Genomic DNA, 14739 nt, shown 5'->3' on the forward strand with positions numbered 1-14739 from the left:
AATGCTTCTTGCCCAATCAATAATTTTGTCATACCCGGCCTCACTCAACCCGTGATCTGACTTGATGGTGAACACCTGTGCCACAGCCGATAATTTACTGTGGTTTGTGCAGCCATCCTATAATAGTTCGTCAGAATCTTTCAACAAATCAAAAAACCTAGTTGCCTCTGCATTAGGTTCTTCTTCTACGATTGGACATTGATTGACATTATCTTGATTCATTCTCATTGCATCCATAACCATGTTTCTGTAAGGATTAGTGTTGTCATTTGCCGCTTCATGCACGTTGCTAGCACTAGAAGTTGACCCAACCACCACTCGTAACAAATACCTCTCCATGTGCATACCAACACTCGTAATCCTCCACAAACCCTTTGTGTAGAAGATGCATCATTACAACATCTGGATGCAGATACTTTTTATTTTGACACTTCCTGCATGGACACCTAATACCGCCTCCAGTAAAATTTCTGGGAATAGATGTTGCGAAATTAATAAAACCCTGAACCCTGTTACAATAATCCATCCTCCGCAATCCTTGGGGTGAATCTAGATACATCCATGAACGATCATCCATGACTTCTATCGAACCTCTATAAAAAGGACCCATTAAGCAAGCTCTTAATTATTTCAAAACATAACATGTAATTCGGTAATTCTACAAATTAATTTTTAACAATTTTCAAACAAATACAATCTTACAAAATCTAAAACAAACCATAACAAGTATAAAATTATACATTCATATACTACAAGTTTGTTTGAGAAATAACAATAAAACATGTACATCTACTAAAAAAAAATACATATACTAAAAAAAAAAAAATTGACATTTAAATAATGTTAAAATTTTGAAAGATAGAATTACTTACAAAAAATGATAAAATCCGTCGGTAAATCAGAACACGAATGCTGTGACCACAAAACTTCAAGAAATACAACTTGTTGTGCTGAGATGAGGAAGATTTTTGTTTCGGGGCGAGGGGGGGCTGGTTATTTTGCAGATGGGGAGGGTTAGGATTAGGAAGAAGAAGGAGAAATGGGGGAGGAGAGTGACGGCAGAGTGGCCATATATTCACTTTTGTCGACGGACTTACCGACTGTTTTTATTCCGTCGGTTAATCCGTCGGCGAAACCGTTGGTACTTCTGACGGGCAATCGACACGTCACCGCACGGACCTGCTATTCAAACCCCTCGGTGATTCCGTCGGTATTTTTAACGGTGCATCGGTCACGTCACCGGTACAGATCTGGCATTTCAAATCCGTCGGTGATTCAGTCGGAAAAATCACCCGCCAAAACCTCCGCGCCACCTACCCGCCCTTTTTTCATTAATTCTAAATTTTCTGTCGGTAATTACCGACCGAATTACCGACGAATATTGTCCGTCGGTGATTTCAGCCGAAAAATACCGACAGAAAAAATTTCGTCGGTATGTCTGTTGGTATTTAGCGAATTTCTGGTGGTGATGGGCCCTAACAAAATGGGCCAAGCAGGCTAACCTACCTTGCTAGGTCCAGCAATGCTTGGCGTTTGTTTTTTTTTTTTATTTTTTGAGTTTTTATTTTTTTAAAATTAATTCTTTTTTATTTTTTTATTTTTTTGTGATGATGGATGCCGGAGGAAACGAAGGGATACAGAATTTGTCGATTGCATTGCACCCTATTCAGTCTGCTATTGCCTTTGATGCAATGTTGAATGGAGCTGAAATCTTCAAATTGAGCAAATCAGACAATCTTGCCGGACCAAATCCTGACGCGTTTCCGGACAGCCCCGCTAGTAATACTCCTAGCGCGACCTCAACAAAGCCAAAGCATAGTCGAAGAAGAACAGTCGCCATATTGGTGCTGCTGTTTCGGGCATTGTTGTCGTCTCAGTTCTATTTCTCTTGATTTTCCGGAGAAGAGTCCAAAAATTGTATGTAATTTTAATAAACTCTTTTAAGAGTTGAATAATTATCTGTAATGAAGATCAAACTCAGGGTTTGTGTTTAGGTTATTCAAGGTAACAACGATGAATTAATTATGAGAGATGATGTCTTTTAATTTGATGAGTTAATTGTTCAATATTGAGTTACTTTATCTAATGACTTACCCCGTTTGTTTGCTGGAAAGTATTTTTTTTTTGGAAAGTGAATTCCGAGGAAAGTGAATTCTGAGAAAGTATTTTCCGATGTTCGGTAGTGTAATGAAAAATAAGTTGGAAAACACTTTCCAGTGTTTGGTTATGTCATGAAAAATAAGCTGGAAAATAACTTATTAATATTTTATTTTTCTCAAATTTATTAGAATAATAAGGAACAAATCTTACAAATTAAAAAGTTGAATGAGAATGAAATTGAAAAAAAAAATATAATTTCATAAATTATCTCAAATAAAATAAATAATAATCAAAATAATAGAGATCAAATCTAATTTTTTTAAAAAAAAGAAATAAAAGATGAAGAAATTAAAATAATAATAATCAACATTTGATAAATTATTTCAAATAAAATAAGTAACAATCAAAAGAATAAGGATCAAATTTGATAGATAAAAAATTTCAATAAAAAAATGATAAAGAAAAAGTAAATAGCAATTATAAAAATAAGGACCAAAGTTAATATAAAAATAAAATTTTAAGAGATGAAATTAAAAAATAAATATTCAAAACAAAAAATATATATATATATATAACAATCAAAAGTTTGAGGACCAAATTTGATATAATCAGCAAATAATGACATTTCTAAATTTTTCACAACTTCCGGAAAGTGTTTTCCGTCCAAATTTTTCAGGAAAACATTTTCCCTGAAAACCAAGCCAAAATTTTCTTTTATTGGAAAGTGTTTTCCATTGACCAACTTTCCTAATGACAAACAAACACAAGAAAGTTTGGAAAATAATTTTCCAAAAAACAAACACAGCTAAAGAGAAAACACTTTCCTGAAAACTAAGCCAAATTTTTCTTTGACTAGAAAATGTTTTTCGTTGACCAACTTTTCTAATGGCAAACAAACACAGGAAAGTTTGGAAAATAGTTTCCCGGAAACTACTTTCCGGGAAACAAACATGGCCTAAAAGGGAAAACACTTTCCTGAAAACCAAGCCAAATTTTTCTTTGACCGGAAAGTGTTTTTTGCTGACCGGAAAGTGTTTTTCATTGACCGAAAATGTTTTCCGTTGACCGGAATTTTTTTTCCGTTGACCAACTTTTCTAATGGCAAACAAACACAGGAAAGTTTGGAAAATAGTTTCCCGGAAACTACTTTCCGGGAAAACAAACATGGCCTTAGAAAGAAAAACTAAAATTTTCATGTCGCCAAGAAATACTTTGATTTATATTAATATTAAGGAATTAAATGATCTTTTGAGAATAATTAATAAACATACATAAATCAGTGAAGATGATGATAGCGATGAAATCAATATAAAAGATTGTAATGAAGATTAGTAGCATGATTAATTATTGCAAATGCCACTGATTTCTATTTTTTAATGTTTTTTTAAAAAGATTCTAAATTATTATTGACAGGGTTACCAACGGATTTAGGTCATCGGTATATTCTACAGAGTTGGAAAAGAATTACTACCACTTTTTACTCATCAATTGAATAACAAACAGTCTATTTGATGGTTATATGTTAAATTCACCGAAGGAAATACCAAACGGAAAAATAAAAATCACTAATGGAATGATATATGGTTTTTCTGTCGGTGATATATTAAATTCATTGATGGAAATGTTGATGGAATAAAATAGGTTAATTTTTTTTGGCATGCTTTTTCCGTCAATAAATTTATCAGTAAAATTATTACTGACAGACCACAAATCAACGACCAGAGTTTTTCTGACCGATTATTTCTATTTGCGTCGAGAAAATTTGTGTCGATAGATTGTGAGTATAAATATCAACATAAAATTTCATCAATAAATCTAAAAATTCTAGTAGTGTTATAATTAATTACTAATTATAAAAACAAGTCTTCTTATTATTGATAATTGATACTTGAAGATTTTAGCTTATAATACTATCATCTTATGAATTATAAAAAAATTATTAAAGACTAAAAATATTGATTGAATTAAAAATTATCATGTGATATTGTAGAGAAAATAAGAAAAAAAAATATTAAATAAGAATTACAACGTTACCAAATAATCATGTGATATTGTAGAGAAATAAGAAAAAAAATATTTAATTAAAAAATTACGACGTGAATTTACTATTTATATCTAAATTTATGAAAATCAATAAAGAAAGGTCCACATGTTAAGGACGAAAATTCTGACGTTGCATTTCCTGCAGAACTTTACCAATATATTTCCATAATTAAAAAAAAAAAAAATTCCAAGGAAATATACAGAAGTCTGATTCTGATGTCTTAAAAGTTAATTTTCTTGGAAAGTGCGGATTTTTTTTTTAATGTTGAATTATTGATTGCATAACGCCAACGACTTGGAAGTGTTTGATGCCTTTCAAAGGTCACTGCTACACAGCACAGACGAGACGACCTGTCAAAGGTCTTCTTCCATTTCCAATTGGTCCCCTCTATTTGTTGCCTAATGTTTACATGAAACTGGGCCCAAAGGCTTGGAACTTTGCCACCAACATGTATTTGCCTTTCATATTCCATTTTCCTTGCCGGAGTGGGCATCCTATTTTAAAAATTGACCTTTTATTTTTTTGTTCAATTCTGCGTAATTCTTAATTTCCCTTTCACTACCTACTTATTCTTAATATGAAATAAAAAATAATAATTAGCCAACTCAAAGCATCGTTGATGCAGGAGAGAACTATAAGGATAGTAACAATATTATAGGAAACACAGCAAAATTTAATGAGCAAAAAAAATTACATATGTGAATCATAAATTCATATGAATTTTATTTAAAAAAAAAAAAAAAAATTGTTTGTGTTGTCAAGAAAAATAGGATTTCTAATCTCTTCCAAGATTTTAGCTTCTTTTTTTGTATGTGTGTGTGGATGAATGACATCAAACTTTACGTAATGTTCATATAACTAAACTAATAATATTTTAATTAATCTAATTTTGTATTTTTATTCATCATGAATATGTCAAACTTACCTTTATTTATATATATATATATATATGCATGACAAATAAAAGAATTTGGTACAGCCCAACAATAAATAAAATGCCAACAAAACAATTGAGTCCACTCGAGTTAACTTGATTAATTTGTGACTCAGGTTAACCTCATATAAATAAAAGTGAAAAAAATCACAAAGATCGTAACCCAACAATCTAATGTCAAAGAATTAAATTGAAATAAAAATTATTTTAAAAAAATGTAAAAAAAAATAAATTGACTTAGTTGACGTTCACTTGACTAACTTGCAATCCACAGAATGTGATCGGAATAAAAAAAATATATATATATATTTTAAATTAAAGGCACATTGAAAAAAAATACCGGAGTAAAATAAAAGAAATATCGAAAAAAACAAAAGTCAACCCGGGTTAACTTAAAAAACTTGTAAACCCAGGATAACCCTATAAAAAAAAAAATGAAAAACAAATCACAAAGATCAAAGCCTAATAATATGATTTCAAATGATGATATAAAAAAATTAAAAAAAATCTAAGATTTGTGATATGAGATCAAGAGAAACCCACATAAAGGAATGCGAAAAAGACCATGAAGCTAAAGACCCAATAACTTAATGTCAAATGATAAATTAAAAAAAATTAAATAAAAAATATTGAATGAACCTAAGTTCACTCAACAAACCCATGACCTAGTAAAAGAGACCGGGATAACTTAAAAAAAAAAATAAAAATGGAAACAACAATGAAACTCAAAGCCTAATAACCTAAAATTAAATGAATAAAATTAAAAAATAATTAATTTTAAGAAAATGGCATAAAAAATATCAAAGTTAAATCAAGATAATCTTTGAGACTAGTGACTCGAGTCATGAAATTAAGATTAAACCATAGAAGGGCAACTTTAAAAAATACATAGCAAAATCCCTAGTCATCCAAAATTAGAAAAACAAAACAAATATTAATAAAAAAAATAAGAACCAAATCTAGCATAAACATTAAATGAAAGAAAACAATGAGGGACTAAATTGAAAATTAAAATAAATTAAGAAAATGATAAAACAAAATAGCAATCACAGAATGAGGATCAAAATTGGATATAAAAATTAAATAAAATAAAATTCTTCGGGGAAAAATTGAAAAAAAATAAAGTTAAAAAAACATTAAAAGAAAAAACATATAGAAATAATTAAAAAATATATATATAACTAAAATTGATAAAAATACAACATGTTGGTGCAAATTTTGAGGTTAGGAAAGAGAAAAGAGAGAGGATAAAAAAAAAAAGTTCATTGGAGCCCAACCTCATCTCCATCATGAACATGTGCCCTACCATTGCAAAAAAAATGATGCTTTGCTTCAGTCACTGTAACGGACAATAACATTTGATCATTGGGAGGTGCTACATGCGCCGTTTAAAAAATATGAATGTCTCTTAATTACTGATGTATGCATGGCATGCACCAACCATCTTTTTTAAAATTAATTTTATATATAGTCAAAAACTTAATTGCCTCCCATCCATATATATATATATATAATAACCATGTTGAAAAGGCCTTAAGTGCCCCTAAACATGAGTTCTCTTAGGAAGGCAAAATGATTCTTTCACTATGCATTCAAAGTGCAAAAAGACTTGAAATTCCTTCTCCTGAATTTTTTTTATATACTTTTAAGGACATGTAAGCTATTACATTATTCATTTGACATGTAAAAAAACTTATTTACACCCATTAATATGATAATAACTAATAAATCTAATAGACCTAGCGAATGAGTTTTTCTCTTAAGAGAAAAATAATAGTTTTACAATGATGAAATATGAGTGTATGTATAGTGAAAAACCAAGCTTTTTTTTTTTTTTGGTAATATCTTGAAATTATGGTTGCATGTTGACTTTTGTTACTATCCCTCACGATGATTTTTCTCTTTTTTAATATTTGGTTCTGGTTGGATAAAGAATATTAATTATGATGATTGAAAATAAGTAACGTTTTCACTTTATGTTTATTTAGTATTAATAGATCAATATTTTCATTCGCTAGTAAAAAAATCATAACATTGAAATATGGATCCTTTAAAATAATATTTGTTACAATGCAAGAAATAAGTATCGCAATTGTTTTTCCCAGTTTTATAGAATGAGTTTTTAACGAAAATCATCCTCATCTATCTACTTGTTTGATAATGAAGTTTGTAGCATGCATTGATCTGAACCAGCTTTTTTTTTTATTATTATTATTATTAATATGGATATTTAGGTTAACTTACGTGTATTTTAATTAATTTTATGGATCCTAAAATTAATAAATATATAAGTTTTTAGTGATTATAAAATTAACAACCATAGAACTCGAATATGAGACCACATGAGAGTAAATTCTTTAGTCCCAAGCTTGCATCTATTAGATGGATACCAACTTTTCTTTTTATTTAGTTAAAAGTTATTTAGGGATGTTCAATGGATCTTGGAATGAAAATAAATTAAGAGATTAAGAAGATATTTTTTAAAATTTTTATTTCGAAGACCAAAAAAAATAGTCGACCTTTTTTTGTAAATAAAAATTCTTTTTTCTTATCATGGTATGTTTAATTCAATTTTATTTTTTTTATAATGAAAACCACATTTAGAATAACTTTTCACAGATATATATGGGTGTCGAAAAGCCCTATTATAAATAAGTCTTTTCCTATATTTTAAATAAAAAACAAATTCCTACCTTATAATTTATGTTATGTTCCCACTCTTCTCACAACCTTTATGTAATCTTTTTCATGAATAAAAGAAAGGTCCATGAATTTACTAGTTATATCTAAATTTATGAAAATCAATAAAGAAAGGTCCACATGTTATTAAGGACGAAAAATCTGACGTCTCATTTCTAGAACGTTACCAAATATATTTCCATGATTTAAAAAAAAAAAAAAAACAATTCTAAGGAAATATACAAAAGTCTGATTATGATGTCTCAAAAGTTAATTTTCTTGGAAAGGGCTGATTCTTTTAATGTTGAATTATTGATTGCATAACAGCAACGACTTGGAAGCTTTTTTTTTCTTTTTTTTTCTTTTTTATTGACGTGGATATAGATGAGCTTGTGTTTAATTTAATTAATATTACAAATTTTAAAATTAATAATTATATAAATCCTCTAATAATCCTGAAAATATTTAAATTTATAATTATTAAAAAAAATCAAAAATATAATTAATTGAGCTATCCCTTAAAATTAACTTGAATGCTATGATGCCTTCAAAGGTCACTGCTACCCAATACGGAGGACCTTTCAAAGGTCACTTCTTCCATTTCCAATCAGCTCATAACGTGCATCAGGTGTTCACATGAAACTGGGCCCAAAGGCTTGGAACTTTGCCAACAACATCAACATGTATTTGCCTTTAATATTCCATTTTTTCACGCCGGAGTGGGCATCCTATTTTAAAAAATTGACTTATATTAATTTTTTTGTTCAATTCTGCATAAGTCTTAATTTCCCTTTCACTACCTGTTTATAATTAATATGAAATAAATAATAATAATTAGCCAACTCGAAGCATCGTTGACGCAGGCAAGATCTATAAGAATAAATTTAAGCTTGGAAAAAGAATCAAGATATGAAGCATAAATTTATAATTTATTTATATGAAAATAAAACCAATAAAGTCTGTTTTTTTTAGATGTTTACAAGACTTATAAATAGATTTTTAAAAAAAAACTCTACATCTACTAAAAAAAAACTAGAAATCCAAAAGCACAAAGGAAATTAAAATTAAAAAAAAAACAAATTAAATAATAAATTCAAAAAAACCCAGGAAAAAATAAAAAAATTGACCCAAACAACAACATCCAGGCTTGATTCCTAATCTTGGAAGATTCAACAATTTGATAAGAGATGTAGTTTTTAATGTGTTAACTCAATTTGTCGCAACAAAACCTCCTCTTAAATCTAAACGTGTTTTACTGATTCATAAAAGCATATGTAAGGCCTTCGACATTATGTATCTAGTTCAAATCTCTATCTAGTTATATAAAATTTTAATTTAATTATATTATTATATTGATCTGAATGCTCATAACCTTTAATTACTACAAATTGGATTACATTAATGGTTTGAATCACTTTCAAAGTATTTGATTAATCTCCTCTCCTCTGTATATCTCCCTTTCTAATCTCTTCCAAGATTTTAGCTTTTTATTTTTTTATTTGGAGTGGATGAATGACATCAAAATTTATGTAATATTTATATAACTAAAATAATAATATTTAAATTAATCTAATTTTGTACGTTTATTAATCATGAATATGTTCTCCAATATATATATATATATATATATATATATATATATATATATATGCATGACAAATAAAAGAATTTGGTACTCATTTCTCTCTTTTATTTTACTAGTACGGTGACCCACGCTACATCACATATGAAAAAAAAAAATCAGGCGATTATAATCCAAGTCAAGTTAGGTTAACTTGACTAATCCATGATCCAGGATAAAAGTTTAGGATAATGCTATAGAAAAGAAACGAAAAAAAAAATAATAAAACTCAAGGCCTAGTAATCTAATATCAAAAGATGAAACTCAAAAAATAAAATTCAAAAATAAAAATGTCGAAGAAAAAACACGAGTCAGCCTGGGCTCACCCAAATATCCGCTACCCTCGATATGAGATCATAATAAAAAAATAATTTAAAAAAAACTTAAAAAGGGACCAAAGTTAAATCAATAAATAAAATGCCAAGAAAACAATTAAGTCCACCCGAGTTAACTTGACAAACTTGTGACTCTGGTCAACCATATATAAAGAAAAGTGGAAAAATCACTAAGATGATAGCCCAACAATCTAATGCCAAATAATTAAATTGAAATAAAAAAATCATTTTTAAAAAAAAAATGTAAAAAAAAAAATTGAGTCAGCCGAGGTTCACTTGACTAACTCGCAACCCGCAAAATGTGATCGGGATAAAAAAAATAAAAACCCAAGTAAAATAAAAGGAATATTGAAAAAAACCAAAGTCAACCCGTGTTAACTTGACAAACCTGAGACCTGGGATAACCCTATAAAAATAAAAATGAAAAAAATCATAAAGCTCAAGGTCTAATAATATAATTTCAAATGATGAAATAAAAAAGAATAAAAAAAATCATAAAAAAGTCTAAGACCTGTGATATGAGATAGAGAGAAACCCACATAAAGGAATGTGGAAACTATAACGAAGCTCAAGACTTAATAACTTAATGTCAAAGGATAACATAAAATAAATAAATAAGAAAAAAACTTGAATGAACCTAGGTTCACCCAACAAACCTATGACCTAGGATAAGAGACTGAGATAACTCCATAAAAAAAATAAAATGAAAACAACCATAAAACTCAAAGCCCAATATCCTAAAGTTAAATGATAAAATTGAAAAATAATCAATTTTAAAAAAAGAAAATAAAAAATATCAAAATTAAATCGAGCTAATCCTCAAAACACAACAAGAATTCACAATTTTACCGACGGAAATATTTCATCGGTGTGTGATTGATAGTACGTCGGTAAAATATTTACCGACGATTTTACAGACGGATTTTGCACGCCAAAAAAAAAACTTTCCCACTTCACAAATACCGACGGATTGTTATTCCGTCGGTGATATCAAATTCACCGATGGTTACTTTCCGTCGGTAAATTGTTGAAATACTAACAGAATATTCCGTCTGTAAGTTCGTCGGTAAGTTACAATACCGATGGAATTTTTTCGTCGGTAAATCCGTTGGTGAGTCATGAAAACACCGACCGAATTTATCCGTCTGTAAATTTGTCGGTGATGGTCGCGGCTACTGTCTAATGCCGACGGATTTAGTTCGTCGGTAAATCCCTTTATAATTTTTGTTTTGATTTTTTTTATATAATTATTTAGAATACTTAATATAAAATTATATAAATTAATGGTAATAAAAACTAATTATGCAAATAAAATTTATATTAAGCATCAAAAACAAAAAATGAAAGATAAATAATATTCATTACAAAATAAAATTGTTCAAAAAACACATTAAATGAAATTTTAAATGTAAATAATGTTTATCAAAAATTAATATAAAGGAGGTTGAGGAGGATCAGGAGGAGGAGAAGGCTGGCTGTTATGCGGCCAACTTGGATTGGGTGCACATGTTCCGCCTTGTGTCATGTTGATGACCATTTGACGAAGCTCTTCATAGGCCGCTTTTTGTTGTACAGATTCTGCTGTGTATTGTTCTTTGAGTTGTGTGTACGCCTCTGATAGGTGGTTGCACCTTTGATGCAAGGCCACAAACTCCTTAGATTGGGAGCTCGATACTGATTGGGAGCTCCCGACAGTTGAAGCAGTACGGGTCGCCCGCAAGTTGTCGGCCCTAGTGTTGGAGAGCCCGTAAACTTGATTCTTATCGGGTCCACCTGACGATCCAGCCTCCATCCACAAATCCGGATCGAATTCCGGATGGGTCGAAGGATCGTCCCCGTATGTCTCCCTCAACCGATTATTATATGTCTCCTGAAAATAAAAAAAGTAATCATCATATTCAATTCAATAAACATAATAATAACTTACAAAATAAAATGGTTGAATAAACATACCATAAAATGTTGAGCGCGGCTATCAACGAATTGTTGCACCTCCTTTTGGCGGTCTTGACTCCGCACGTGCGTCTCCACAAACAGCTCCATAGGGCTCGGCTCACGTCCAAGAGACGTAGCCTATAATGAAAAAAATTTATTAACAACAAATTAATTGAATGATATATTTCATTTAAATTAATCTTACCATCCGTTTTGCATGTGCAACAAACGGAACGGAGCCGTCGGTGTGCGTTGTCACCGAGCCATGAATGGGCCGATTCCGGTTGCCAGCACCGGACTGTGAGTGTCGTGTGAACCGCTTAGACGTCACGTGCTCAAGATAGTGCGGCCATATATCCTTCGAGATGTATATCGATTTGAAATCCCTCCAAACCGCAACATCGTTCCAGCCTTGGAACCCCCTATCCCTCACAGTTTTTTTTGCCTTTTTTTGAGCTTCGTACCAAAAATCACGCAACCTACTTAACGCAATAAAAAATTACATTTAAAAACATAAATTTTTTTGTAAAAAAAAGTTGTATTGTTTTCGATGTTACCTAGTTGCCGCGTGATTTTCCCATACCCTCCTCACAACATTGTTATGTTCCTTGTCCTAGCAGAATCGATTCTGTGTATAAAAAATAATTTTAAAAATATTAATAATTTATTTACAATTATATTTAAGAATTTATTAGAAATAAGCTAAAATTATATATTAACACGAACCTCAAATCTGGAAAAACCATGCATTGATTTGAGGCATCCATTCAGGATGTCTGGATATCTGACTCCATTGAAACAATGGAATCGCCATCGATGCTTTAAACACCGATGATATTACTCGGGCGGCCTCAATGTTTGTGAACCTGAAAAAAATTGAAATTAATTAAATAGTGACTTCATAAATTTGTTTAAATTTGTTTTTTTTTTTTTAATAAAAACCTTAACGAACTTACATTGAAAGATCGTCCTTCCATTATGCCTCGTACTTGCGGGTCCATCAATTCCGCTGTGAAGGCAAGCCGCTTCTGCAATGTGAAGCAGTGCTGGAAGAGGCAGCATCAGCTGACGACGCAAGTGGTGTAGGTGCCTCTTTTTGAGAGTCACCTAAGGAAATGTCTTCGTCACTGCTAGACGAACTTGATGCGACCGGACGTGAAGCTCTGGATTTCATTCTGTGCATCTAACCAATTTTATATACATAAATATATAATTCAATTGAAATGTTAAAAAAAATTCGGCAGCACCTCCCTTATACTTGGATACTACCCAAATCCACAAACATGCAAATATTAACAATAGCCACAACCAATTGACCCAATCTATACTAATTATTCCAACATATTCAATTACTAATCCTAGGGTAAATTAAACATTAACAATTACAATTCAACAAATTATTCAATAATTATGCCAATACAACAAAACTATAAATTCAAAATAAAATAGAAACAATTAAAACACAAATCATCAAGTTAGAGTAAAATTAATAATTCTTCCAACATATTCAATTACTAATTATATGGTAAATTCAGCATTAACAATATTAATTCAACAAATTATTAAATATTCATTATGACAATACAACAATAAAATTTATTCAATAAATTAAAAAAAATATATAAACTAACTATTAAAAACATATGCAATTACTAATTATTCCAACAAATGCAATTACTAATTCTAAGGTAAATTCAACATTAACAATAATAATTTAACAAATTAATCAACAATTATATATGGCAATACAACAATAAATTATATTCAATAAATTAAAAAAAAATATTGACTAACAATTACTAATTATTCTAACATAGTCAATTACTAATTCTAAATTAAATTCAATTTTAACAACAATTATCTAATAAATTATCTAATACCAATTATGACAACACAACAATAAAAAATATTCAAAAAATTCAAAAAAAAAAAACTACATCAAGAAAAGGAACGAAATATACATACCTTAATAATGTGTCCAGTTCAAAACTTTACCTACATTACAAAAAAATACACCAAAACAATAAAATAACAAAAATAAAAACAACTAAAACTAAAATAAAAGAAAATAAACTAAATAGAAAAAATCACATACCTTTTAATATGATGAAAACAACAACTAATCTTGCTAGAGATTGAAGGTGGGAGCCGTGAAATATTTAGAGCAAAAAATCAAATGTGGAGGGCAGCGAAGGAGAAGAAAAACGAAGGAGAAGAAAAAATGAAGCGAAGCGGCAGGGCTGGAAGTTATATGGTAGATTTACCGACGGATATTAAAAAATATTATTAAGTTTTGAATTTCGCACCGAATTTTTTAATTACCCTCCAAATTTTTCACGGTCCGTCGGTAATATGACCCGGTTAGAGGTGCATTCTATTCGCACCCTTTGGAATTTGCGCATTCCGTCGGTATTTTTGTCGATAAAATTTGCCCACCGACAACTTACCGACGGACAAATTTCGTCGGTATATACGTCGATAAAGTCGTCGGTATAGACGTCAGTGATTGTGGCATTTCAGTGTAATTATTTTCGAACTCTTTGTGAGATGCCCACGGACGACTATCCGTCGGTATGGATGTCGGTGATTGTGGCATTTCTGTGTAATTATTTTTGAACTCTCTGTGAGATGCCGATGGAATCATTTCCATCGGTGACGACGTCGGTGCTTGTGGCATTTCAGTGTAATTATTTTCGAACTCTCTGTGAGATGCCGACGGACTACAGTCCTTTGGTGAAGACGTCGCTAAAGTCGTCCGTATAAACGTCAGCGATTGTGGCATTTCGATGTAATTATTTTCAAATTCTCTGTGAGATGCCGACGGACAGTGGTCCGTCGGTAATTTTCAATGTACATTAGGTGTTGTGTTTGTATTTTCTGTTTACCTTCCTGAAAAAAATTCAATGACAAACTGTCCATCACATAAAACAATAGCAACAGTGCTTAAACGATAAATATATATTTCATGTTTCAAAATATATCATCCATAATGTAAATTACATTAAGAAAAGGGTTTTAAACAGAATTAGTCAGAATTATCTTCTTCTTCTTCTTCTTCGTCATCAATTGAATAACCATCACCTTCATCGCA

This window comes from Populus alba, chromosome 17 (genome assembly GCF_005239225.2).
Source record: "Populus alba chromosome 17, ASM523922v2, whole genome shotgun sequence".
In the NCBI taxonomy this organism is placed as follows: Eukaryota; Viridiplantae; Streptophyta; class Magnoliopsida; order Malpighiales; family Salicaceae; genus Populus; species Populus alba.